The sequence below is a fragment of the Rhamphochromis longiceps genome, linkage group LG9, assembly GCF_057381845.1.
Source record: "Rhamphochromis longiceps isolate RC_006_pf linkage group LG9, R_longiceps_female_GT1.1, whole genome shotgun sequence".
Taxonomy (NCBI): domain Eukaryota; kingdom Metazoa; phylum Chordata; class Actinopteri; order Cichliformes; family Cichlidae; genus Rhamphochromis; species Rhamphochromis longiceps.
In genome coordinates, this window is record NC_140565.1 from 31,794,664 (window position 1) to 31,819,293 (window position 24,630).

The 24,630-nt window shown below is 42.0% G+C and overlaps 1 protein-coding gene, 1 long non-coding RNA gene and 1 pseudogene across 3 annotated transcripts in view; 1 reads left to right on the forward strand and 2 right to left on the reverse strand.

Annotated features, from left to right (window-relative positions):
- Nucleotides 1-24,630, reverse strand: part of LOC146662596 (uncharacterized) — a 67,468-nt gene that overhangs the window by 19,227 nt on the left and 23,611 nt on the right. The gene's annotated exons all lie outside the window — the stretch shown is intronic.
- On the reverse strand, nt 3-16,980 carry LOC146662597 (uncharacterized). Its single transcript, XR_014913158.1, has 4 exons — nt 16,624-16,980; nt 11,647-11,827; nt 10,341-11,186; nt 3-9,207 (listed from the first exon to the last, which is right to left on the reverse strand). It is a non-coding gene; the product is annotated as an uncharacterized LOC146662597 (long non-coding RNA).
- Nucleotides 14,160-15,883, forward strand: LOC146662598 (zinc finger BED domain-containing protein 4-like; annotated as a pseudogene).

Consider the following 24,630-nt stretch of genomic DNA (forward strand, 5'->3'; position numbering starts at 1 on the left):
AGTGACAGAGATACAAACAGAGGCAGTGAGTGAAATGCAGTCGTGGAACAAACTCAACCTTCAAACTCTCTCCATTAACACTAGTTTTAAACCTGAAGGTGGAGTGTGGCACCAAACACCTTAAAGGTCTCTTATCCCCACCTGCTGGTAGTTCTAACACATTACATCCAACCTGCTGTTAAAAATAATTCATGACTGTTAAAACACTAAAATCAAGCCCATCCCTCCTGATTGTACACACACACACACTGTTTCTAACACATATTTCTATAATTTTTATAGATTTATACATAATTATTCAGTGATAATAAATCCTGTGTTTGTTTATTTGTTTATTCAAAAGGAACCCCATTAGCTTCCATGTTGCTCGTCTTCCATCAAATACAATCACATAAAATATTATACAATAAAGTGGATTCAAGATATCCACATAATTTGGCTCTTACATCCACAGTGAGGTTTCACAATTAAAATATAAGCAATCAATAATAACTACAACAACAATAACAACAACAATATCAATAACACGGAGGCACATTACAGAAATCTCAAAAACAAATCATCTCTTACAATATTACAACAACTAAAAGTTCTGTAAATCAGCTTTTAAATGTTCATTGAAGTTTTGAATAGTTACTAATTCTCTAATTTTATAAGGTAATTTATTCCACCTGAAAGTTGCTCTAAATATAACAGTTTTACAAAAAGTTACTTTTAACTCGAGGATTTACTAAATTGCAGTTTGTTGAAAATCATGTAATATCATTATGTATTTCATCTGGATACTGCAGCTGAGCAGAAATAAATGTGGTGTGTTTAACAGAATTGAGTTCTTTATAACTGCAAGTAAGCCATAGAATACTTTACAGGAAGCCAAGAAAGCTGATAATGCATTTCATCGATATTCGTATTAGAGATGGCACCATGCCACTTTTTAATGTCCAATACCGATATCATATGGATATCTGCCGATACGAATCCGATAGTGTTTTTTGTAATCAATAAAACTGTTTTTTAAATAAATATCTTGCTGCATTTTGTATAAGTTCATACTCAAGTTTTAAAAACAAGACACTAAAGCTATTCCGTTATACCAAATGAGCCCTTTCCTCTACTCCCTCTTCACCCACGACTGCAGACCTGCCGATGGTTCTAACACCATCATTAAGTTTGCAGATGACACCACGGTGATTGGCCTCATCAGTGACAACGATGAGGCCGTCTACAGGGAGGAGGTGGATGGTCTGGCTGAGTGGTGCGACACAAACAACCTGCTGCTTAACACCGAGAAGACCAAGGAGCTCATCGTGGACTACAGGAGCAATGCTGACCCACATCCACCCATCTACATTAAGGGGACGGCTGTGGAGCGTGTGAGCAGCTTCAAGTTCCTTGGAGTCCACATCTCCGAGGATCTCATCTGGACGACCAACTGCTCCAAGCTGGTCAAGAAGGCTCACCAGCACCTCTTCTTCTTGAGGACTCCGAGGAAGAACCAAATGTCCTCAGACATCCTGGTGAACTTTTATCGCTGCACCATCGAGATCATCCTGACCAACTGTATAACAATCTGGTACGGGAACTGGTCTGCCTCGGAGCAGAGGCAGAGGTTGCATTGCAGAGGGTTGTGAAAACTGCCCAGCCCATCGCCGAAGCACCACTTCCTGCCATAAAAGACATCTACAGGAAGCGGTGTCTGAAAAGGGCTGGGAAAATCATCAAAGACCCCAGTCACCCATCACATTGACTCTTCACCCTCCTGCCCTCTGGGAGGCGCTACAGGAGCCTCCGGACTAAGACCACCAGGTACCGGAACAGCTTCTTCCCCACAGCTGTCAGACTCCTGAACTCTGCCTCCTGACATCTGACCCACGTTAAACTCACGGCCTGAACATACACACACCCACAACCACCTACACACACACACACACATACAATGGACAACTGTACCCTCAAACACACAATAATAACACAGACTGAACCACCACTCAAAACCACTAGCACTTTATACAGCCTCTATAGAAATTATCCACATATCTCTCTTATCTTAACTGCACCACTGTATAAATAATCATTCTATAAAATACGATAATTTTTAATTCAACAACTGTTTATAACTTGCATATTTCCCATTTCTGTATAGCTGTACATCTCATATTTTTGTATAGTTTTTCCTATTTATATCCTGTTCATAGCTTGTACTCACTACAGCCTGTACATACTTATAGTTATAGCATATTCATAACATACTTCATACCGTGTACATTATAACATGCCATAATAGACCCATTTCTGTAATATACTTACATATCTATATTATTGCTAATATATATATTGTAATATATCTATATCAAGGCTAAAGCACTTCTGGATGGAAGCAAACTGCATTTTGTTGCCCTGTACCTGTGACATGTGCAATGACAATAAAGTTGAATTCTATTCTATTCAAATATTTTATAGTTCAGCAACACACATCAATCTAATAAACTTAAACTTGCACCATCCTTCCTATTCTAGTATTATAAAGAGTACTTATCAGAAATATTAAACAACCTAACTAATAGAGTTGCCAACTCCCAGCAAAAATCTCCCAGAACCACCCCCGCCCTCATGATGCTTAATCGACATAATCAACTTTAATTTAATGCACGTGTACATCAAATGCACAGAAATAATCAATCATGTTTCCACAATAATTACCACATTTCCCGGACTACAATGCGCACCTGAATATTAGCCGCACAAGCTAGAATCAGGGGAAAATCCTGTTTCGCACATACAGTGGGGCAAAAAAGTATTTAGTCAGCCACCGATTGTGCAAGTTCCCCCACTTAAAATGATGACAGAGGTCAGTAATTTGCACCAGAGGGACACTTCAACTGTGAGAGACAGAATGTGAAAAAAAAAATCCATGAATTCACATGGTAGGATTTGTAAAGAATTTATTCGTAAATTAGGGTGGAAAATAAGTATTTGGTCACCTCAAACAAGGAAAATCTCTGGCTCTCACAGACCTGTAACGTCTTCTGTAAGAAGCTTTTCTGTCCCCCACTCGTTACCTGTATGAATGGCACCTGTTTGAACTCATCATCTGTATAAAAGACACCTGTCCACAGCCTCAAACAGTCAGACTCCAAACTCCGCCATGGCCAAGACCAAAGAGCTTTCGAAGGACACCAGGAAAAGTATTGTAGACCTGCACCAGACTGGGAAGAGTGAATCTACAATAGGCAAGCAGCTTGGTGTGAAAAAATCAACTGTGGGAGCAATCATCAGAAAATGGAAGACATACAAGACCACTGATAATCTCCCTCGATCTGGGGCTCCACGCAAGATCTCATCCCGTGGGGTCAAAATGATCATGAGAACGGTGAGCAAAGATCCCAGAACCACACGGGGGGACCTGGTGAATGACCTGCAGAGAGCTGGGACCAAAGTAACAAAGGTCACCATCAGTAACACACTACAACGGCAGGGAATCAAATCCCGCAGTGCCAGACGTGTTCCGCTGCTGAAGCCAGTGCATGTCCAGGCCCGTCTGAAGTTTGCCAGAGAGCACATGGATGATACAGCAGAGGATTGGGAGAATGTCATGTGGTCAGATGAAACCAAAGTAGAACTTTTTGGTATAAACTCAACTCGTCGTGTTTGGAGGAAGAAGAATACTGAGTTGCATCCCAAGAACACCATACCTACTGTGAAGCATGGGGGTGGAAACATCATGCTATGGGGCTGTTTTTCTGCCAAGGGGACAGGACGACTGATCCATGTTAAGGACAGAATGAATGGGGCCATGTATCGTGAGATTTTGAGCCAAAACCTCCTTCCATCAGTGAGAACTTTGAAGATGAAACGAGGCTGGGTCTTCCAACATGACAATGATCCAAAACACACCGCCCGGGCAACAAAGGAGTGGCTCCGTAAGAAGCATTTGAAAGTCCTGGAGTGGCCTAGCCAGTCTCCAGACCTCAACCCCATAGAAAATCTGTGGCGGGAGTTGAAAGTCAGTGTTGCTCGGCGACAGCCCCAAAGCATCACTGCTCTCGAGAAGATCTGCATGGAGGAATGGGCCAAAATACCAACTACTGTGTGTGCAAACCTGGTAAAGACCTATAGTAAACGTTTGACCTCTGTTATTGCCAACAAAGGTTATGTTACAAAGTACTGAGTTGTATTTTTGTTATTGACCAAATACTTTTTTTCCACCCTCATTTACGAATAAATTCTTTACAAATCCTACCATGTGAATTAAAAACATATCATGATATGAAAAAATCTTATATCGCCCAGCTCTAGCTTTAACAAGAAGAAAAGTCAGTCATTCACCATCTTTCTCTTCTTCTTGTGCACTAAAACCACCAAAGTCCTCTTCTCCAGTGTCGGAAACGAACAGGTTCATGATGGCTTCGTCATCACCTCTCCGCTTCTCTCATTCGTTGTCACTTTCAAAACCAAACAAATCCTCGTTGTCAGTGTCGAACACCCTCTGAAGGGCTGTGGCGGTGTCCTCCTCTCCATCATGCAGCAGTCCAGCCCTTCGAAATCCGTTGGTGATCATGGATGTTTTCACACTTTTCCACGCTGTCAGAATCCACTGGTGGAGTTGGGCATAACTTGCTTTTCGCAAGTTTATCGCCGCTCATCATCCACGCCTCCCGCTGAAGGCGTAGCGCTACTTTGAAGTTTGTTTTTCGCGCTACTTCTTACGGCACTACGTTGCCTGGCGGATGGACATGTGACCAATATACCACTCTTGAACCCCGATCCTTCCGCCAGGCAACGTAGTGCTGTAGAACAGCAGAAGAAACAAAACAAATCATCTTACGATATCACAAAAATCATGGACAATCCTTAGAAAAGCCGCACCTGACTAAAAGCCGCAGGGTTCAAAGCTTGTGCAAAAAGTAGCGGCTAGTAGCCCGACAATTACAGTAAATAGATTCAACATCTTTCTTCAACAGAATTGCAGACTGCACAGATGGTACCTTCCCAAAGGAAAAAGGACTATAGCTTACCAGGGTGTAAATTAGACTTAATAGTTAACATATACAGTAATGGATTTCTATACATTTAATCAGATGAACACTTTGGTTGTAAGATTCAGATAATTATTTATTAAAAGTTAGTCCTTTAAATGAAATAACAAAGAAAAGTATTTTTTGTGCCTCCCTTTACTTGTTAATGCCATACCTGCCCCCTGGCAAAGCTTTGCTAGAGCCGCCCCTGCACAGTTACCAGCTGTCAGCTACTTAGAAAACATGAGGGAAGAAGAGGCAGCTGCAGCTTAAGGACACAGACTAACTCCAGAGTCTTTTTCCCCCCATTCTAGCTGAAGTACGGGACAAATTGCTTCCTTTTCGCCTCAGTATGGAAGAGATTAAGATTAAAAATGCTGCGGTTTGGAAGCATGTAGTGAGGCTCCAAATGCTCCACCAGTTCGCCGACAGGTCTTGCAGACAACAGCCGCTCTATCGAGTGACACATACTTCTCTGATAAGCAAAGCTGGGTTACGCCAAGTAGCGCGTTTTGTGAGGCGAGGATCGGTCCGTTTTTAATTAGTATAGTATGAACATCTAATCTGGACGCCTTATTCTGGACTAACTGAAGTCTGTTAAGATCTGTCTTATTAGCTGCTGACCAAATGATTGACCAATAGTCCAGATGAGACATTACTAGTGCATTAATGACATCTTTCATAATTTTTTTTTTTTTGTGTGTGTCCCGTTTGGATCTTTAGCCATCAGAATTGTTGTCTTAAGGCCAAGAAAGATGCCAAGCGGATTTATTTTACCAAGTGGATCATCATGGCCTTGCCATATTGGTCCATTTGATTGACCTTTATTATAATTATAAATTTATTTTATTTTCAGTTGGCCAGCTCTGTTCTAGGATGCCCTCTGGACCCAGTGGAGGTGGTGAGTGACAGGAGAACGGCGGCTAAGCTGTCATCCCTGATGGACAACATCTCCCACCCCATGCAGCAGACTGTGACAGCACTGAGCAGCTCCTTCAGTGGGAGACTGCGGCACCCACGGTGTGGGACGGAGAGATTTCGCAGGTCTTTCCTCCCCACTGCTGTCAGACTCCATAATAAAGACTTTAACTGATCAAGCACACACATCCATACATATGCAATAATACTAAGTGCAATAATCCTTTCTGTCATCGTTGTATTTTTACTCAGTTGTATATAGTATTTGTATTTGTATTCTATTTTTATCTTATTGTATATTTATTTTATTTTATTCTACTGTATATAGTATTTTATTTTATTCTATTCTGTACAGTTGTGTACTGTATTTATTCTTATTGTATTCTAATTTTTGCCTCATAACTTTTGCACTGTCCACTTCCTGCTGTGACAAAACAAATTTCCCACGTGTGGGACTAATAAAGGTTATCTTATCTTATCTTACAAACGGGACAGACATGACTGGGGGATAGGACAGGGAGAAAGAAAACCAAACGGGAGAAGAGACGGTGAGAAGGGGGGAAGAAAGAAAAAAAAAAAACAAACAAAAAAAACAAAACACCTGGGTCACCTGTATGGAGAAAAAAAACAGAAGAGAAAGCAAACAACAAAGAGCAACATAATAAATTTTAAAAAAAAGCACCATCACAATAAACTAGCTAGCAGTAGATATCAATAGTTACTAAATAATAAACGATATTGTGCAACACGCAAGATAGACAGCGCACAGTGTGCTTTGAGGCAGCAGCCAAGAAAACTGTAGTCCGCGTCTGTGAATACCCATGTGTACACCTGTGTACACCTGTGTGGATCAGCATGCTCGCATTCCAAAGGTTTCTCCATGTAACGATCTGCTAGGGAGTGTGGGGAGCCACAGCCCTGTCCTCTATGGTATCAAGCAGGTATGGAGGAGATCAAAACTCCAGACATCCAGAGGCCCCCAGAACACAAGAGACCAAGGAAGACCCACAGAGGGGCAGCCGCGCCACTGTCCCAGTAAGAGCTGAGGAGAGTCCCAGATGAGGGCTCACTCAGCAGCCGCGGAGCAGAAGCCAGGGGGAGTTGCAGTGACGTGCCTGTGAGCTCCGCCGGCAGCCAGCTGTGCCTGAGTGACCGAGCCCCAGGCCGAGAGGCCGGGGGCACCCCACCTCCGAAGTGGCCCGAGCGAGCCCCAGGCTCCAGGCCCCGATAAGCGGCCGCCAAGGAGTGAGCCGGTGTGTACCCGGACGCCCACCCCCAGACACAAAGAACCACCAACGCACCGACACCTGAGGGAGTCCGCCACTGGCAGGGGAAGTGGTGGTGGGTGGAGATAGGCCTCCAAACCTTGGAGGGCCTGAGATGTCCCCAGAGAGGTGGCGTCTGATACCCAACCTGACATATAGACACAGACATACAGGCACACACAGATACAAACATCCATTCCCACCCTCATGCTCTCATATGCACTTACTCCACACTCAACCGACGGGGAGACAGACATAAAGAGACGCTGTATACACGATCACACTCCCCAAGCGTACTCTACGAACCGGGTCTAGGTACCCTTGCCCCTGGAGGGGGGAACTGCACCCAGACCCAGGTGGTGTTACCCTTTTCCCTGCGGTGGGGAGAGGCAGACCGCCCCGACTCCGCAGCAGCAGGGAGGCCCCACACTCCAGACCGCAGTCGGACGGCCCACTCCTTCTAGCCCCCCCGCTCCAGCAGGCCGCAGAGAATGGGGGTGAGAGAAGACTCCAAACCTCCCTCCACCCGTTCATTGTAGTGTTGATGCATGTGTGTTCTAAGGTGCAACTCCAGATGAGACATTACTAGTGCATTAATGACATCTTTCATAATTGAAGAAGTGATACAGAAAGAGCATTTCATAGCCATAGCTATGCCTTGTCCTATTTTCTTAAAAACAATCGATGTGCTGAGACCATGAAAGGTGGTGATTTATGGTAATGCCGAGTAGTTTAATCTGGGTGACGTGTTCTAACACTGGCTATGGACAGACTTAGTTGTGGGCTGTTGACTAATCTGCTTCTAATTAACATAGATTTGGATTTAGATACATTTAAAATCATGTTGTTTTTACTTATCCAGTCAAACACATTCAGCAAATTTTGTTGTGACACGCTGATCAGTTCAGAGTTGTCACTGGCTGAATAAAACATGGTGGAATCATTGGCATACCCAAGATTAAGCCAAGACATATTGCAGATCGTTTGTGATAACTGAATAGAGAAGTGAGGCAACCTTTCATCAAGCACAGAGCAGCTGATGAAAATCAATAACATTTTAGTTTATCAATCAAAAGATCTAAATTTATCCAAGAATACCACTTTCCCATCATCTAGATGTTTATACCATATATTATTGGTCATATGAATTAGAGCTGAGCTGGTAAAATGACCAGCTTGGCTCTGTTAAAGTGAATTGTTAAATGTTGTCATTTTTATGCTACCATCTCTACATTGTTTTAACTCTGCGGTGAAAGGAATTTATTTGTCCCCCTCCCCAGCTTCTCGAGGTCCGGGGGGGGGGGGGGGGGGGGGGGGGGGGGGGGGGGGGCTAATGACATTTGAAGTGCCTTTCTGAGATACCAACGAGGCCTCACTTGCAAGTAAATCGATCGCTGTTGCCTTGTTTTTCTTTCACGGGAATAAGTCCTGGAGACAGCGGGGTCTAAGTTTAGACTAAACAGGTTCAGTGAAGAAAAATGTCTGATTGTAACCTGAGGATTTTTTTACATTAAGAAAAAGGCACCAAACATCAAACCAATTTAATCCTAAACAGTAACACATGAACGTAGAGCAGGGCGATATGACCAAAAATATTAACAGTGTAAATGCAAATTCCTCGGAGCAAATGTCGGCCAATTTCCACTGGAAATGCCTTTTGGTTAAACTGTCAGCAAGGAATTTGCATTTGCACTGTTAAATTTTTATATAACTTCAATACACAGAAAAAAAAACAGCTGTTTGTTTAAGTGAAAATACATTGATGGGATTTTTAATAAAGTTGTGGAGTTGTAAAGTATTTTGTCTAGTGTCAATTATAGCGTCAGTTATATCATTATCACAAATTTTCAAATGTATATCGTGATAAATATTTTTGGTCATATCGCCCTGCTCTGTCTGTCACCTTCTGTGTTGAGCTCATTGTTTCCTCTGTAGTGGCTGAGCTGAGTCCAAGTAGCTGAAAATGTTCCTCTGCTGCTCCGTCAGACTCTTCTCCTCCTGCTGATCAGCTGGGACACAAAACAGATCTTTGTTAGGCTCCACACTGCACTGAAGAGTCAAAGTGTCTCATATGTTCATCTGACAAGTAAAAGAACACATTTTTGCTTCCCGAGGTGGGCAACTTATTGGAAACAAACACAAAAGGTTTGAGCACCGATACAAAATTTAGCAGTATAGCAGGAGAGACTGAGGCCTGTTATTAGACTCAAATGCCCAGTGGGCCGACACACCAATATACACATACACACGTGTTATATGGGAACACCCTCAAATCACGTGATGCCCAGAATTGTACAATACTGATGCTTGAGAGCGCGCGTGTGATCATAGCTGGACTGGCCATCGGTTATACCGGGAATTTGCCCGGTGGGCTGCTGGCGATTTTTTGTTTTCATGGGCCGATCGATTTTTTTTTTTTTGGAAGGGTATAAATAATGAAAGGTGTTGGATTGGCCAATTGGTCATGATCGACTCTGGGCTGGACCAATTACAGCCGAGGAGGTCGGATGCACCCTCCCCCTTGTTTAGCAATCTTATAGATGAACTAAAGAAATGGAGAACAAAAAAAGGAAAGGAGGTGCAGAAAAAATTAGGGCCAAAAAGAAACAAGGCCTTCAGGCAGACGCTGCCAAATGTGTAAAAATAACTGAAATGTTTGGCGGTAGCTATGGCATAGCTTTCACAGATTTAGCAACATCAGCAAGTGGTGGAGGCCAGCAGGTGGATAAGGGCAGTGTTGGGAAGGTTACTTTTAAAATGTATTCCATTACAGAATACAGAATACATGCCCCAAAATGTATTCTGTAACGTATTCCGTTACGTTACTCAATGACAGTAACGTATTCTGAATACTTTGGATTACTTAATATATTATCATCCTTTTTACAACAACGTGAATGTACTATTGCTGTGTGATTTATTACTGAAGGTCCGCGACTCCGAACTGTAGTAAAGGGACCTCTGACTAATATGGCGGGGTCCGTATCGGCTCGTAGCCGAAAAATAGCTTTACTTTGTTGTGTGGCTCAACTTTTCTTGCGAGAGACAGAGAGAGGCGTTGAAAGGCTGCTCCAACAGAACTTATTGTTTTCGGAGGAAAACACGAACACGGTGTACAGTCGAGTCTTAATAGCTTACTTACAACTGGGCTCGTCAGGCACTCTTCTTGGCTGAAGTGGTTATTATTATATTTACATGCTTCCAGCTCCCGTTTTTCCTCGACGACAACTCCTACCTTTCCACTCCCCCTTTTCTCCCTCCTCGAGCTCACAGACCCATAACGTGTATGGCAGTCCATTCTCCCTGCAACACGGACTACACTGCCCATGATGCTACATTCTTTAGAGCTATGCTTGTAGCATTCTGCCTGTTAGCTTAGCACAACAACAACGAAAAGGCGCTCTCTCACCCAGGAAACACACAGTCACAGAAAGAGAGAGAGAGAGTTGCCCTGTAACCATGGCAACCGTAACCCTGCCCCCTGGAACAACAGAACGTAGCTGTCAAACAAAACCCAAACAGTCCTGACCCGCGTGTAACGCTAAGTTATTTAAGGACTAGTTTATGTCAATGGATGAATTTACTGACTGACGCGCAGAAGAAATAGTTCTTTATGGAGCCCAGATGGTGTGAATGATGAGACCAAAAACTGCAATGTCTTGTACCAAAAATATATTGAATAAATAGGGGAAAGGGGAAATGGAACAAAATAATTAACACAACACACAACGTAAATGTCCACAATTAAATAATAAATCAGTGCTGTGATTTTTCTGTGCAAGAGTCCTTTTGCTAAGAGTCCTTTTTTTGGTCCTTTTCTTTTTAAAGTTCACTTTTAAGGTATTCCTCCTTAGGGTCCAGCTTCATACAAGGGGGAAATATGTCCGTAATCCAAAGACGGCTAAGTGGGGGAAAAGAAAGAATGGTCCTACCGGCTCGCCACTTCAATATGAAGAAGATCAATTCAAAGAGGGAAAAAAAACCTGACCTGTAGGTCAGAAAAATGTCCATTAGCACATCAAGTTCGATTCAGTTTACCGGTAAACAAGTATATTCTTCTGCATGTCTAGGTAACAATGCAAACCATAAATCATCATCAATCCATGTACAACAGTTAAATCATTAATCATCTTAGCTACGTAGCTTAATCTATACAGTCCAGTAGCGTTCGCTACAAACAATACAAAAACAACAATAAAGGAAAACAACTGTCTAACAGACAGCATAGCCGAATTCAAGGCAACACATAACAATAATCATTCAATCGCACTTTGTTTCAAAGTAAGCCCATAAAAATGCTTAAGTAAAGAAAGTGTTCAAAAACAGCGGTTTTTGAACCGGAGTTCTGCTTGCGGTGGGAGCGCTGCCGCACAAAGTCATTTTTTAATCGCGAAAACGATCGGCTGGTTACTGACAACCAAAGGTTGAAAGATATTAAGGACACTTACCGCTGAGTTTAAAGTTTAAAGATGAATTGAGGGGAGAAAACGCTTTGTTTTCCAACACCGTTCTAAATGCCATAAGCTCACAGCCACAGCAGGAGTCGAACCCGGAAGTATCCCTCCACAGCCGGTTTTCAGAGTTGCCGCGACGTGGGAGGAGCCAATCAGAAGAGGGACCTCAAATCAGCTGACGTGGGTCATGTGACAGGGAGTAGTTGATATGGGTTACACGTGACAAAATGAAACAGGAAAGTACCGCAGTGTAATCCATTTATTTCAACAAAGTAACTGTATTCTGAATACCACCTTTTTAAACGGTAACTGTAACGGAATACAGTTACTCATATTTTGTATTTTAAATACGTAACGGCGGTACATGTATTCCGTTACTCCCCAACACCGGATAAGGGAAAGGGGAGGCAAGAGGAGGAGAGACCCGAGGCGGCCGCCGGTCATAGTGGCAGAGGAACTGAACTTCAGGTAAGAAGTTATGACCTGCTGTCTATCTGTGTCAGATATAAACCAAGTTTAGTTGTAGTTTGTTTTCGTTGTGCTGACTTTTTACAGTTGCTTAGAATAACTGGTACTGCGTACTAGCTAGCATGACGGAGTTTATATACTGCTGGGCGGGTGCTATGAAGTTACTGATAGTAAATTTTATTTTATGCTTAAGGTTAGTTTCTCAAACTCCTCAAAATCTTAACAAATTGTGCCAATCCTTACATGTTGCACCAGGCTGATTTATCATCGAAAGTGGAGAAGTCTGTGACAGAGGAGACAGAAGAGCAGCAGAGAGAGATGGAGATGGAGAGAAGATTTTATGTCATCCATGAGGGATGCATTTGACATGTTTCACATATTATAGCTCAACAAGTTACTTATAGCAATTAGTTTTTGGCACAACACCGGCTATTGCAGTTAATAATACAACAGCGTCTTGCCATTTTTGTGTTTCTTTTTATCGCTGTGTAACTGAGTTCAATTGAAAGCCTGCATGCGCTAGTACCTCTTGCCACAAGTTCCCAGAATCCTTTGCGGTTTTACCCCTGAATGACGTCACATTTTTGGTGGGCCGGTCTCTAGTCAAAATGCCCGGGTCGATTTTTTGTCCCAGTCCAGCCCTGTGTGTGATGCAAGTATGTGTAGTGTTGAGCGCGTGATCAGTGGTGAGAAAAACAACTCACGGAACTTGACCTTTCTATACTTGTGGCTAGTGATGTGACCTTCTGTATCGAGGCTTCGAAGCGTGTGTCGAGTAATGGAGGGGGCGTTTCCGCGAAGCGTGCATCGAGGCTTGCTTCGTTTATGGGAGGAGCTAAAAATGATGACGTCCGAAGCCTCGCTGCCCGGCTGTACCACGTGACTGGTTCATGAAGTGGTTCGAACTTTGCCGCGAGATATGACAGCGATATAAACCCCTCAGACTTCATTCAAAAATGTGGGTGTTTGATGGAGAGTTGCGGTTAGTGAGAGTTTGGAGACAGTTTGGAGGTTTATGAGAGTGAGGAGAGAAAGTCAGGAGAGAATGGAGCCAGCTAAGAAGAGGAGGATGTCCTCCCCTGTGTGGGAACATTTTGAGCTTATATCTCCCAACAAGGTATGTAAATTTCTACAGAAGATGTATTTTCATAATACTGATGGTGCAATACAATTTATGTTAAGCAGCTTTACTTTTGTACAAGGTGAAGTGTTTGCTATGTGCCAGGGAGCTGGGATATAACAACAACACCTCATCCATGCTTAGGCACTACAGAGCTTTGCATGAGAATAAGGGGGACACCGATTGTGGAGCAAGACCAGATGAGCCATCAAATGCCATGATAATATAGCATGCAGTAATGTTACTAAATGATATAACAATATCATACAATGCAATAAGTGACGTGTGTGATATTTATATTTGTGCTTTGTTTTTATTGTCTTTCCTCAGCAGAACAATCTCAAATAGATGAAGACCTGGTTAGCACGGTGATTGAGGACTCCCAGCCATTTAGCATTGTGGAGGACAAAGGATTCAAAAGATTTGTTAAGTCATTAAATCCTAGCTATGTTCTCCCCACTAAAAAGGTCATAAAAGCAGTGAAGATTTCGTTTCTACAGAGTTAAATGTGAACAGGCGGGACTGAGGCTCAAAGCCTCAGTGTGTAGCTACACTACACACTGCTTCACAGCCACGTCGTACTTTAGAACAAAATGTTTTTACTTTCCTTTAGGCCCTGAAAGTCATGGTGGAGGCCAGGTACCAGGAGATGAAGGAGAAAGCTAAGGCCAGCGTTGAGAAGGCAGCAGCTGTGAGTCTGACATCAGATATGTGGACCTCCATCAACACAGAGGCCTATCTTGCAGTCACCTGCCATTTTGCTGATGAGTCCAGCACATTAAACACCGTTGTTTTAGGAGTGTAATATTTTCCTAATGCACACACTGCAGAAAACATTGCACAGGTGAAAGGCTCACTCATGGCAGAATGGGCAATTACTGACAAAGTCACATGCCTAGTAACAGATGGGGCTGCCAATATGGGGGCTTGTGCAAGGGAGCTAAGACTTAAACATGCCATATGCATAGCTCACACCCTGAACTTAGTGGTGAAGAAGGCCCTTGACCAGACCCCTGAGCTCTCTGACATCCAAGCCAAGTCCAGGAAGATCATGGGATATTTCAGGAGCAGTACCTCTGCAAAGGTATGTTCTTAAGTGGCTTAATTACAGTTTCTTTAATGCTACTTATGTGTATTGTCGAGAAAAACATCTTATTTTAAATCTCACTGTGATATCATTTACATGCACTGTCATTATTTCATCATTACTTCATTAGTTTGTATCACTTTATCATTAAATATTATCATGTATCATTTGAATTAACATTTAAATAGATCAGTTAGAAACCACCAGAATAGCTGGACCTCCAGAAGGCTCAGCTGCAGCAGTTCACATAAGGACATTTGAACTCTTTTTAGCCTGATCCCACAATTACACAAAATACACACACTGTATACACAATTGGTTAGGTTCCCAGGAAGCATGAGTGGAAACATCTGGGTTCAATTCTGGGAAGTGGGGTGTTTTGAACATAGAAGGAGATATGGGAATTCTTCTGACGTCATAATGACTATAAAGCTTTCTGCAACGAGCAGGGAAGTCGAAGTCCGGCTCTTCCCACACTGTACTACTGTGTGCTTTAATAAAATAATTTATTGACCCACTATGGACTTTTCAGTCGTATGTCTCTTCCTCAAAATTCGAACCACGACAGTATAGTTCTGCTCCCTTGACAATCTAATGTATGCTTTTTTAAATTGTATTTTGTAAGGAGAGGCTTTCAGTCGTGCAGGAACAACTAAGGCAGCCTCAACACAAACTACTACAGGAGGTGGAAACCCGCTGGAACAGCACTTACAATATGCTGCAAAGACTTTTCGAGCAAAGGGAGCCAGTGGGTGCTGCTTTGGCAAGTCTCACAACAGACATCCCACCTGTCATCTGAGGAATTTGGTATAATTTCAGAGTGTCTGGTTGTCCTAGCACCATTTAACGATGCAACCACTGAGCTCTCTCAGGAAAAAAGGGTGTCTGGGTCAAAGGTCATACCTTTGCTCACTACGCTGGATCATTGCCTCAATGAACAAATGGAAAAACCACCATCCATTGGATCTTCCCTGGCTCAGAAGCTTAGGATGCTATTGAGAGAGAAGCTAGATAAAATACAGACCATGAGCATTATGTTCCTTGCGACACTGCTGGACCCAAGGTTCAGAAAACTCGGGTTTCTCAGCCCTGCAAGAGCTAGCGAAGCAGAAAAAAGACTGAAAGCAGAATGTGCTTCTGTAATGAGGGCCTCCACCACCTCTTCCTCCACACCACCACCACAGCCATCAACGTCACAATCTGTTGAGGCTGTTTCCCACGGTACCATTGTTATTGCATTTTAGTTGCATTTATATAAACTGAATGTTGGGTTTTCCACTGTATCTATTATTGTATGATCTACTGTACAATATAATGCGCCTTGAGGCGACTGTTGTTGTTATTTGGCACTATAGACATAACATTGAATTGAAAATTGAATTGGTAGTATCTCATAAGACTCTCCTTCTTGTTTAGGTAACAACCTGCGGCGTCGCCTGGATGAGAGTGTCAGGCAGACACAGACACAAAATGTGACAGCAGACGCAAATATTGAGGTCCAACAGTACATGATGGAGCCAAATATTGGAAGGCTGGAGGACCCCCTTAAATACTAGGAGAGACAGAAATATGTCTACCCTCACTTATATAAGTTAGCACTGACATACCTGTGTACCCCTGCCTCATCTGTGCCCTGTGAGCGAGTGTTTTAAAAGGCAGGGGAAATATTGTCCAAAGAAAGAAATCGCCTACGACCTGCCACAGTGGAGAAACTGTTGTTTTTAAATAAAAACCAATGATGTGTCCCCTAAACACTAATCACTGTCCTTGCCTCAATGTTACAAAAGCACAACCACTGTCCACACCTCACCTCACAGCATATGATCATTTCCATTTTAGGCATTTCCAAATAATCATTTTCCATACTGCCAGCATAAATATACACAGTATACTGCCATCACTACAATATAGATGTTTTACACACTCCTTTTGTTGTTGACATTTACAGGCTGTGTGCAAAATGCCACACTCTTCAAATTCATGCCAACCAATATTTTTACGTCCAGTAGGTGTCCTGCTAGAGCAAATGAAGCTTCAAGAAACTTCGCGTTGGGGTGAACCAATTGGATGAAAAGCTTCAGTGCTTCACGAGGCTTCATCTGCCCATCACTACTTGTGGCTCACTTACATTTCTAAACTATTCGTTTGCACACTTACACACACCCAGCTGCTGTTTCCTGTTTTGCTACACTCTGGAGAGCCCCGCCTTTAACGGTCTCCTCTCACAGAGAGCAACAGAAAACTTCGAAAAACTCGAGATTGACTGATCTCAGTTCAAAGTTACCTTGGCACTTACCTTTAGATGTGAGAGGTAGTGATGGTCCGCTTGAAGCTGACGCTCCGGTGCGTGTGTCAGAAAACTCAACACGCTGCGTCAGAAGCACCGTGTCGAGGCTTGATTCGTTTGGCCAGAGTCACGTGATTAGTGACGTCTGAAGCTTCATTTAGAACGTACCTTTTTTTTTTTTTTTAAGTTTGACGAGCATCTTGACTTTTGGTCTTTGGATCAAGGGCGTCGATTTGGCATGGACGGAAGGGACGCGTCCCCACCAATATTCAGCGATTATTGAATTGTCCCCACCAATAATTTGATCTCTTCGAGTAAAGAAAAACAAACCCGATAGTAAGAAAAAAACGATCTGTCAGCTTCTCATTCAGCGAGTGGTGCAGAAAGAGTTAAATTAGTTCTAAATAAATAAATAATTCTCTACTGGAGTCCTACGTCATGTGACAAATATGGCCAATGTGATTGGCTGTGCCTTTCAGGGAGCTGCGTTTAGTTTCAGCAGCTGCAAACCTGCGCTGCGAGGAGGACGGCAGCAAAGAGGAAGAACCTGGATATAAGAAATTATTGCTGGGTAAATGTCATTTAGAGATTTGTAAACATATTCTAATAATATCTTTAACAGGAGTGACTGATTTTAAAAATATGATTCTTTATGTCTGTGTAATATTTCATTAATCTCTGTTACTCTGTTATTTCTCTCCAGACTCAACCTTGTTTTCCCTGTAACACACAGTTATACATCACATATTATAAATCTGACTTTGATAAATATTTAGATCATGTGAAAACACAGAGCAGCTCTCTATGAACAGTGTGAAGCAGGGGTGTCAAACTCATTTTCCATCAGTGTAAAGAAGTTACATATTTAACTGTTTTTCTACATGATGAAGAAAAAGCTGCTGTCAGCATGACTCTGAACCAAAGTGGGGAAAAATGTGCAAGATTACAGAAAAAGTTTTTGTAGCTTATTGCACAAACTGAAAACAGAAACTTTTCTGACATGAATTAGTTTGAATGGGTATAAGGACGGTTTTTATCTGTTGGAAATGCTGTAAAACTTGAAAGTCTGCTTGTGCTTGTTTGCAGTGAGCAGCAGATCAAACAAGTTAATAATTATAACTGGCTTCAAACACACATTCAAGCCTGTGAGACTCATTCAGACACTCAGTGAGCCACGACTCTTTGTTACAAGCACACATTTCTGTCACGGTCCTGGGGTCCGTTCTTCATACCTCGCTTACTACATCCAAGATCAAATGACACATCCAAGACCAAATCATCGCGCTAACTCTGAGCTCGCTATTCCGGTTCCCCGAACACACCTGTTGTTGACGATTAGTTTAGCTGGATGAAGTAATGTGAGATCACTGGGTGGCCCAACAGGGGCTACGCATCAATAGTAGAAACATTGATTGGCAACCCTTTGATTGGTCGGCGAAAATGTCGAAGGAGCGCGCTCTGTATTTTTTGGCAGCAGAGCAAGAACTCTTGAGTGAGGGATTTCAGGAGTTTCAGAGTTTAATCAGAACGCAAGGGAACACTGCAAAGGCTGCAAAAGCAAGGAGAGAGGGCTGGCAGAAAGTTGCTGACAAATTAAACTCGTAAGTAATTTAATAATAACAATAATAATGGATTGGATTTATATAGTGCTTTACAATGCCACTATTCAGTCACTCTCACATTCACACACTGGTGGAAGCAGCTACGGTTGTAGCCACAGCTGCCCTGGGGCAGACTGACAGAAGCCAGGCTGCCATATTGCGCCATCGGCCCCTCTGGCCAACACCAGTAGGCGGTAGGGTAAATTTATTATATTATATTACATTATATCCTCTTTCACATTAGAGCCACAACAGGACCCACTAGAACATGGGAACAAGTAAAAGTGAAATGTAAGAATATTCTACAGAATGGTAATATTTATCACTCATATTGCTTTTCGTCTCTTGAAAAGAGACCCTGAAATAATCTGTTTGTTTGTTTATAACAGCAACCAAGAAAAGGGCAGAGCAAAAAAAGACAGGTGGTGGTCCTGCACCCCCTCGTCAACAAGTTGGTTAAGTAAATAATACCCTCACGGGAAAATCGATATCTCTCTATGAGCACACTGTCGCGCTGAGCTAAAGGATCCTGTCTATCCCGTAATATACGCTGAATTCTGAAAACTCTCCTTATCAATCTTGCATCTTCCGCAATGGGTGGCTCGCGTATACGGACAGGACATGGCTGCGACAGACTTCCCAAATCCACCTTCGCTTTTATAGCCGTGGTCTCTCATCTTGATTACACGAAGTAATTTGCAATTACTGCTCTGAAATATGAATTACATCTGTAATAATCACATACATGTAATAGAATGTTAATAGTACATTTCCCTTTTTTAGGAAATGACCTGTATGTATCTGTGTGAAATCAATAAATGGATCAAGTGCTGCATTGTCTTTAGTTACATTGATGTTATTTATTTATGGTGAAACAGTGGTGGAATATCGCTGTTGCTTTCGTATAAATGAAGCGGACATACCTGCATGGCCGCGATCTAATCCTGTTTACATAAAGTGAACCTGCTCCCGAGCAGGTTTACGCTTACGGCTCTGTTGCTATGACAGCAAGTCCCGGATGAGCTTCGGGGAACCGAACGATCCAAGATCACGCGAAATCGTCAACAATCAAATCCAGCTAACTTACTTAGTGAGGTACGAAGAACGGACCCCTGGGTCTGTGTCCCTGTGTTTTGTGTTGTTGGGTTAATTCTGTTCTTCAAATTCTGGTTTTCTGTTATATTTATTGTTCCTGGTTTCTGTTCTCTTCCTCACCTCATGTTACCATTTCTCAGTGTTGAGACTGCGTCTCTGTGTCTGTCTTGTATTTCCTGTTTTACTTTGACAGTCTGTGTCTTGTGTCATGTCTTCAGCTCTGCTCCCCGCCTCGTCACATCTATTTAATTAAAGCTGTGTTCCCACCTGTTCTCCATCCTCTCGTTGTCCTCTTTGTGTATATTTGCTGTGCGTTTCCTTCTGCTCCACGTCGGATCGTCTGTTTGTCATCCCGGTGTTTCACTCTGCATTTCCTCCTTAGTGTTTGTCTTGTGCTCCTCCTTCCCGATTGTCAGGTTTTTGCTATGTTCTCCGTGTTTCACTTGATCCTTTGTTTAGCTGTTTGCAGTTTAGGTTTTCCTTCAGTTCCCTGTTTGCTTCTTACTGTGTAGCATTGTGTCCAGCCAATAATAAAGGCTCACTTTCTTTGTTTTTGTTAAATTCACCTCTCCACAGATTCTGCCTCACTGACTGTCACTATTTCTGTATCTCTCCCATTCAAAAACACTCCATACACAGTTTATTTTATGTAATATTCAATATTAACCTATAAATTTAGTCTTTTCAAGGAAGCATTTTTTTTTCTTTTTATGGCATTCAAGCCTTTTTCTGTGTGGATTTTCTACTGCTAAGCAGAACACACAAACTTTAAGACCTGGACATATTTGAAACCTGTTGTTTCTTCATTATCAGCTATTTGAGTTTGCACCGCTGCAGTAAACCTCAACAAACAGACGACCCCCTATGAGCAAACACTTTGTGAAGGTGGTAAGAAAAAGCAGAGAGAAGAGTCTGTTTCCCAAATCCAAACTGGAAGCTGGTTCAACAGGAGAGAGGCCTGATATCTGACGGCTCTGCTCTCATTCTAGTTTTCAAAACTAATAACCAAAAGTACGACTGCAGTCTGAGAGCGACGTGCTCTGTTGCAATCATACGGTACTACAGTATAAGGTCTTTAAGAAATGATGGGGCCTGATTATTCAGGACTTTATATTCAATTCTAGATTTAACATGGAGCCAGTGAAGAGAAGCTAACAAGGTAGAAAGATGATTTGTCTGCTGTCAGGACTCTAACTCCAGCATTTTGGATTAACTGGAAGCTTTTTAGAACATGGTTATATTAAGTACGTTATGTTGTGTTTTGTCAACATAGTGAAAAACACTAATAAAAACAAACAGCTGCTTATGTTGATTATGAGTTTAACCCTTTAACACCTAGCATAGAACCTGTGTAGTGCCATTTTTGGGAGCATTTCAAGTTGATATACATCAATATAACCATTATAGCCCAAATTTTAATAATATGTATGCATTAAGTGCATAGTAATTACAAAAAATTAATTAAAAAAATTTAATTAAAAATTAATTACAGTTTTCAAAAATATCCACGCTGGACGGAGTTTTTAAAAACGCTGTTTACGTGTGGATGAAAGGTGCAAACGCATAGAAAAATCTGCGTTTTCAAAAATACTCGGGTATGTGTGGACGTAGCCTTAATGAGTGGAAAAAAAGTTGGCGTTCATCCTCCAGCTTCACTGTGCTAATGTTATGCTAATGCTGAGGATTTTCTATGAGTCTGTTGTGGCCAGTGCGATCCTCTATGCTGTTGCATGCTGGGGGAGCAGGCTGAGGGTCGCAGATGCCAACAGACTTAATAAACTGATCCGTAAGGCCAGCAATGTTGTGGGGATGGAGCTGGACTCCCTCAAGGTGGTGTCGGAGAGGCGGATGCTGTCCAAGATAAAGACAATGTTGGATAACACCTCCCACCCACTCCATGACATGTTGGTCAGTCACAGGAGCTCGTTCAGTGAGAGACTGAGATTACCGAAAAGCACCACTGAACGACACAGGAAATCATTCCTGCCTGTGGCCATCTCCCTGTACAACGCATCCACTTAACACACTGTTTGCTGCTACAACTACACGTTTCTTTTCCAAATATTTATTTATAAGTGACTTATGTATGTATGTATGTATATATATGTATATATTGTACTATTCTTAGTTAGCGTATTGTCTGTCTTGTCTTAATGTTGGTTTAAAATGGAGCACTGTAACAAAAAATAATTTCCCCCAGGGATCAATAAAGTATTCTGATTCTGATTCTGATTCTGATTGATTATGCTAACATGGCTGTGTCACTAGCAATCACGTAGCACAGCATTATATTCCAGGTATTCCAACTTCAGTAACCCTACAAACGCCACTGCTGTGTAGTTTTCTGTCTTCATTTATGTTGGAAGTGGTAGCAGAGCTGTATGTTTTAATTAGTTTCAAACATCTCTCAGTCAGAACATGGTATGTCATGTTTAGGTGTAAACTAGCGAGCTAACTTCCTGTTAACTTCTAACTCCGTTAAATTTAATAAATTCTGTTTTCATGGATGCATGGATGTAAAACTTAATTGTTACACCCGATAAAGCAGCAATGCTGATGATTTAATTAAAGATCAAAGAATTTAGACCGTTTTTAACTCTTAGTGTTCGTTTGACTTTGGGACCTGAAGTTGACGGAGTTTTGGACCCAGATTACTCCGCGAAGCTCCTCACTACGGCAGCCATAATGCTCTGACAATCCATCAAGCAAGAAATGCGGCTTACCAAAGTTGTACTAAAACATTTTTAACAGATTTCTGCACGCCCAAATCAGTTCGAGGTCAGTAAGCACAACCAGAATTCATACATAAGGCACACTTTCGATTTTTGAGAAAATTAAAAGATTTTAAGTGTGCCTTATAGTGTGGAAAATACGTTATACAGAAGAAAAGAATATATCGTGATATATATCGTTACCGCACATGCTTCAAATTATATCGCGATATGAATTTTAGGCCACATTGCCCAGCCCTATTTCCCACCACAGGAAATTTATTTTAAGTGTCTTCATAGTTTTATTTTTAAAATACACCAATTTTTATATACTGCAGGAAAAACAAAAATAAATATTATAATGAAAATTTGCAAAAAAAAACAGCAGGTGCATCAAAATAAACTATTTCCAGCAGTGCAATATGAGTCCTAAGCATCCCAGAAACGATGCAGAAAGTCACAAAGTCAAACATAACTTTTAAAAACCAAATTCATGGGCTGCATCCTCCTGAGGCCGCATTTGTAGACCGATTACGTCACAGTGACGCGCCGAAGGCTGTCCAAATTCGCAGACTCCTCCGAATGCAGCCGACAAATGCGTCCTCCTTTTCTCCGAATTCGAAGGATGGGTCGGGTGTGTCCTTCGTGGCCTACCATATCCCAGAATTCATAGCGCGGCCCAGCCAAACTCCAGTTTCCAACAATAGCGGCCACTACTAAGTTTTAAATTTACTCATACTAATCTTTCTGGGTCAGAAAATAAACTTAGCTGTGTAAACATCAAATATCTGCTCGGTTTATCAAGATATCGCATATTTGCAAAAGTGCTTCGACGTTTTCGGAGACGTCTGCTACCCACCAGCTCGATGGCTAGCCGAGAGCTTGAGGGTCACTGAAGCCGCCGAGAACGGCACAACTCCCGGCACATCATTTTCAGATCACCGCGGACTTTCGCTACTCAGGTTAAACGTGATATATAAGTCACTTAGAAACCTAAAAATGTTATTGTTGGGCTTTTTTCAGTGTTTTGTTCGTTCGTGAGTAAATTGGTTTGGCTGAGATTAAAGTTATTAGATGAGATTAGATAAAATAAAACTTTATTAATCCCCGGGTGGGTTCCTCCTTGGTTTTTACACAGCTGACTAAACGTCAAACAGAAAACTGATTAAACAGAAGTATGAGACAGTCGAGAATTTACGCCAGTGTCCTATTATATTTTAGATAGCAAGGAGCAGACGGCTGAGTTTATTAAACTCCACCGAGACAGCGGTGACGCTAATCAGAAGGCTAGACTGTCCAATTTCCCCAGCCGTTTACTTCTGGCCTACCCGACCTTCTGAGGACCCGGCCCACATAGACCGCGAAGGCCGGGTCCTCAGGAGAATGCAGCCCATGAATTTGGACATGACCACAGTCTTATAAGCCCCTGATGGTAAAAAACTACATTTCCGCAAAATGACGTCACTTCCGGTTTCAGGCAGGTCATGGCGGACATGCGATAGTACGCGCTGATGGACGGAGGAAGTGTTACAAACAGCTGATCGGATTGGCAAAGCGTGTTTCTGGAATATTATGTTTTTGTTGCTGCAAGTGCTTTTTATGCAATTTTTGCAAAGCTTTATGTGGAAGGAAACTGTGACCTAGGACAAGCTGATGGCATAAAATGTAAGTACAACTCCTCCGGTTTCATATGCAAAAAAAATTGTTGTGGTAGCTTACGTGGTTGCAGAGCTACCGGGATTTAGAAATAGTTACGCAAAATGGAGCATGCCCCGACCGGCTTTAAAGGGTTAATATCCAGCTGTTGGAGCCCTAAATGAAAAACACTTAAAATGAGCAGTGTTACGATTTATGACGCTAATGAAAGATTTTATTACTAAAACATGCAGGAGTGGTTTTTAACTTAAAGGAGCCATAATAAGTCATGATACATTCATACAATATGCATAAGAGGGCAGACCATGTTTCATTCATACATCCTTCTACCAGTAACCTAGTTCATCAGTTTGTAGCTTCACATAACAAAAGAAATTTTTGTTACAGGTTTTTCAATCACGTTTGTTTTTGTGTGAAGACGAACTACACGTACCAGACCTTTCTTATCTGCAAAGGTTGTTATAATTTTTCAGAATACCCAAGACCCTTGAGGTTTTTACATTGGGATCTAACCATGACAACATCTCCAGGCACAAAACAACTTTTTATCCATTTCTGTCATTCTTGTAGCAATGGTAAATATTCTCAAATCCACAGTTTCCAGAGAGGTCTGAAATGTACTGGATTTGTTCCCACCTTCTTCTAGAAGTAAAAAGTCTTTTTTTGGTCAAATAGTCCTGGAGGGAGAGCTGGTTTTCACTTCATGACAAGCAATAACTTTGTGATGTTGCATTAAACATGAGTCAGTATCTAAAAAGTAATCCCTTCAAGGTGCACGGCCCTGCTTGTCATGCAAGTGAACACTACTACATACCGTTTTACAATACTACGCTGTACTGTTGGCTGGGTTTTCCTCCATACAGTTTACAGAATAAACATTTTGCTATGACCCTTTGCACAGCTGAAACTCCATTTGTTATCCAAAATCTGGGAAACATGCTCTTTGGCCAGTC